The sequence below is a fragment of the Pinus tabuliformis genome, chromosome 7 (genome assembly GCF_031772625.1).
Source record: "Pinus tabuliformis cultivar Carrire ecotype Pingquan chromosome 7, CPIR1, whole genome shotgun sequence".
Classification (NCBI taxonomy): Eukaryota; Viridiplantae; Streptophyta; class Pinopsida; order Pinales; family Pinaceae; genus Pinus; species Pinus tabuliformis.
The window spans coordinates 1575978863-1575983593 of NC_142293.1; the positions used below are offsets into that span (position 1 = coordinate 1575978863).

The window sequence follows — 4731 nt, forward strand, 5'->3', positions numbered from 1 at the left end:
CACACTGTTTTTTTTTTGTGACTTGTAAATATAATTTAAACATGAGAGAAGAAATTCTCCTCTAAATTTACACTCTCTGTTGTATCAGATAATCAAGCCATTTGCTGAGATGAAAAACTGGGTCAACTGAAGAAAAATCACTACATTTTGTTGCATCAAATACTCTTTGAAGATTAGTAAAACTGCACACAGTTTGTCTACACTCAGCAATCATAGACTTCAGATCTGTTAGCCTTTTTTTCTGATATATCAAAAGGAAAACTCCAAGCTCTGTATCTCTGGAACTCCAGCTCTTAGTCTGTTTGAAGAGGAAGTAACTCATCATTGGCCAGTCCAATAAACAAGAAGACATGGATCATGCACCAACGGACCAAAATAAATATGTTTTTTCAACAACAGTTACTCCATGACTTGTTTTAATTACACACACCTTTCAAGCTGTTGCTGCTAACAGTGAAAGTGGTGATGTTCTATCCGGTGTGAAAACTAGCCTACCATCTGAGCTTCTGTTAGGATGTGAGATAGCAATAGATGAACCATGCTTGTGTGAAGAAAATGAAACAATGAATTCATCAAGATTTTCAGTTCTTGTAGGTGTGTCTGCCGAAGGAGGTTCAGAAGGTGGCACAGGATGTGCTTTATCGCCTGCAAGCATTTGCACTACTTCTCTCATACTAGGTCGAGCTTCGGGATGAGGATGGGAACAAAGCAAACCCAGTTCAAGAACAAGCCCAACTTCTTCAATAGGGTACTCATTAAGAAGTCTAGGATCAATTCCTTCCAAAAGCTTTCCCTTGGAATGCAACTCTCGAACCCAGTCAACCAAAATTAATTCTTCGAGAGACATCTTCGGCTCAATGGGTCTTCTTCCACAAGCCACTTCAAGCAATAAAGCCCCAAATCCGAACACATCAGTGCTTGTTGTGGCCTTACCAGTACGAGGAAGCTCTGGAGCAAGGTATCCAATAGTTCCAACTACATGGGTGATGTGAGGATTTGAACCATGTTCATATAAACGAGCAAGCCCAAAGTCCCCTAACTTGCCATTCAAATATGCATCTAATAATACATTGCTTGCTTTGACATCTCTATGGACTACTGTCTTCTCCCATTCTTCATGAAGATAAAGCAAAGCCGAAGCAACCCCTTTCAAAATTGTATACCTCTGCGACCAAGTCAACATATTCTGTGTGCTCTCAAACAAGAGCTTGTCAAGGCTACCATTTGGCCTGTAATCATAGATAAGCAGAAGCTCTTCCTTATACCGACACCAACCTTGAAGCTGAACTAAGTTCCTGTGCCTCAGCTGGCCAATGCTTGCAATCTCTGCAATAAATTCCCTCACCCCTTGCTTGGATTCATGCGAAACCCACTTCACTGCAACTTCCCGCCCAGTGCTGGGAATAACGCCCTTATAAACCCTGCCAAAACCTCCAAACCCCAGCAACTGTTTGTCCCTAAATCCCTTTGTGGCCACTTTAAGTTCACTGTAGGGGAATCTATGAGGACCATATTCAAGCTCCCATTCTTCAATCACCTCACTCTGTCGAATCCCCCTAATAAGGTAAACTGCTGCCAGACTTGCAAGAACTGTGATACTTACGGCAGCTATGGATACCTCAACTATGAACCTTCTAATCTTCACCATAGAATTTGCAGATGTAATCTGAGGAAGCTTTGAGAGTTCAAGGTCCTGTGCAGGCCCATTCATCCTGAAACTGGTATTCCTAACTGAAGTCACGCCTGCTGTTCGTTAAACTAGTTTCAGAAACTAGTGCGCGGGTGACAATTTGAATGGAACAGGAATAAGGAGCTCCCGAACAATACACCGCGGCTAGTCTGTCAGGGGATGTCAGGCCCCATTCTCTGCATCCAAATCCGATATCTTGTCAGGCCCTGGCAGGGAATGTCAGGATTGCCAGGAGGGTGGCAGGGAATGTCAGGATTGCCAGGAGGGTGGCGGAGAAGCGGAGAAGGAGGGTGGCGGAGCTCCGAGAGGGTGGTGGAGGGTGAAGAGATTCCCGGTGGCCTGAGTCGGACGATTTTTCGGCCGGTGCCGGAAAACGGGCCATTCTACCGCTTAGGTAGACTACTCCCTTATTTATTATTACAGAGGAAAATGAATAATAATTAAGGAAGTGGAGGATGATTGCTTTGAAGAAGATTCTTATTCACGTACTTTAAACTTCATTATTGTAATTTGTAATATTTTATTATAATTAATATTTTTTAGTTGATTATATATATGTGTTAACAATGACAAAAGGTTTCCATAAATCTTTATATATATTTTAAAAAGTTTTATCCAATAATTGATTGGTATCTTTTGCTTTCTCATTTTGTTAACAGCTAATTTTATTTAGTTTTTAACTATGGATTTAAATATGATAGAAAGTATATATATATATATATATATATATATATAATATGCTGTAAAATGGTTGATTTTATAAAATTTTATTTATTACATATTTTATTTATGAAATTCCATTTTTGATGTTTAAACATAGATTTTGGTTCTTGTATCTTTCATAATAAAAAGCGATTATGTAGAGTTTCTATTCCAATTTAGCTAACTAATTAATTAAATTAAAAATGTATTATTTCAATGTAAAAATATTATTCAAAATTTATTAAGGCATATTTGGAATGAGTTTTGCATTAAACGAAGATTAGAGGTACTAATTTTTTTTGGTAATTTCTACAAATGTGTCAGGCCAGGTAGTAACTCTCCAAAGGCAGAAAAACTGATTGGTGTGTTTATTCCATAGGTATGTTATTGTTTTATACATTAGGAGTGATTGTTCAGTTCATCTTCCGATGACTGTTCACATTCCTGATTTATTTATTTTACAAATTCCAGGAGACAACTCCTGATCCAAGACTCATAGCATATCCTGAAGTAGATACCCCAGTTTCTTTGTCTCCATCAAAGTCTGAATCAGAGTATCCAATCAAGCTGAAGTCGTCCACCTGTGTATACTTGATTCCAAGGTCTTGAGTTCCCTTCAAGTACCTTAGAACTCTTTTTGCAGCAAACCAATGTCCCTCACAAGGCTTTTGCATGAACCTGGAGAGGATTCCAACAATAAATGAAATGTCTGGTCTGGTAGTAGTGAGGTAGATGAGACTTCCTACAAGCTGTCTATACTTTGTTGCATCCTCAAATTCCTTTCCTTCAATATATGTGAGCTTTAAGTTTTGTTCCATTGGAGTAGAAAGAGGATTGCACTCTGTCATGCCAAATCTGTTTAACAAATCTCCAATGTATTTCTTTTGAGAAAGAAATATGGATTTTGGATGTTGGGTTACTTCAATGCCAAGATAGTAATGAACATTTCCCAAATCAGTCATTTCAAAACTTTTCCCTAATTCCTTCTTGATGGATGCAATGTAGCTTTCATTGTTCCCTGTCATTAAAAGATCATCTACATATACCACAAGATGCACAATTGTTTTGCCAACTTTCTTGACAAATAAAGTTGCATCATCAAGATCAAAATGATTGAAGTTGAGTTTCAGAAGATGCTCAGTTAGTTTTTCATACCAGGCTCGCGGTGCTTGTTTGAGGCCATACAAGGACTTCACAAGTTTGCATACTTTATGTTCATGTCCTTTCACAGCAAATCCTTCAGGCTGGGACATAAAAACATTCTCTTTTAGATCTCCATTCAAGAATGCAGTTTTTACATCCATTTGATGGACTTTCCAACCGTTCTGAGCAGCTAGTGAAAAAAGTGTCCGGATGGTGGCCCATTTTGCTGTGGGGGCAAAAGTTTCCTCATAATCGACCCCTTCCTTCTGTGCAAAGCCTTTTGCCACAAGCCTAGCTTTGTGCTTGTCAAGTGAGCCATCAGCTTTGTACTTGTTCTTGTAGACCCACTTGCAGCCAATTGGTTTGGTTCCAAATTGAGGATCAACCAGCTTCCAAGTGCCATTCTTTATGAGAGCATCATACTCCTTTTGCATTGCTTCTTTCCATTCATCATGAGAAGCAACTTCTTTGAAGGAAGTTGGTTCAAAATCTGTAGACAAGTTCAATTCACAATCATAAGTAACACCCATATCAACAGGTGAATTAGAGTCATCTACATCACCTCCATTTTGTCGGTTTGAGTTTCTAGTTCCTGTTTTTCCAATTTCATCAGGATGAACACTTTCAAGTGTCTTTGTCAGCCACTTTGGGGGACCTTTCTGAGATGGTCCAGGCTGCTCTGTTGATTGAGTTGGGACTGAATCAAGATTGAGTCTCCCAATTCTATCAATTACATCACTTAAAGCATCATCTGTTGTTGGAGTTTCATGCAGGGGAGATTGTTCTTCAGAAGAAGATTCCACATGTTGATCTAGTATAGGAATCCCCCCTTCAAGATGTGGAATCTGATTATCAAATTCTTGAAATGATTTTGTTTTTGCGAATCTATCCAAGCGATCAAGTTGCCGCTCAACAACATTGTCAAATTTGGATGATTCAAGAAAAATGACATCTCTAGATACAACAAACTTTTTATTTACTTCATCACAGAGGCGGTATGCTTTAGAGGTGTTTGAATACCCCAGGAAGATACACTTACGACTTCTAGCACCAAGTTTGTTTCTATGTACCTTTGGTATCAAAGCATAACAGGTGGAACCAAAGATCCTGAGATGTTTTACCGAAGGAACATGTCCATACCACAATTCATAAGGAGTCTTGTTTCTTATAGCATTAGATGAACATCTATTCTTTAT

At 38.8% G+C, this 4731-nt stretch overlaps 1 pseudogene; it reads right to left on the reverse strand.

Annotated features, from left to right (window-relative positions):
* Nucleotides 1-433: 433 nt before the first annotated feature.
* Nucleotides 434-1711, reverse strand: LOC149254091 (L-type lectin-domain containing receptor kinase S.4 pseudogene; annotated as a pseudogene).
* Nucleotides 1712-4731: the final 3020 nt, after the last annotated feature.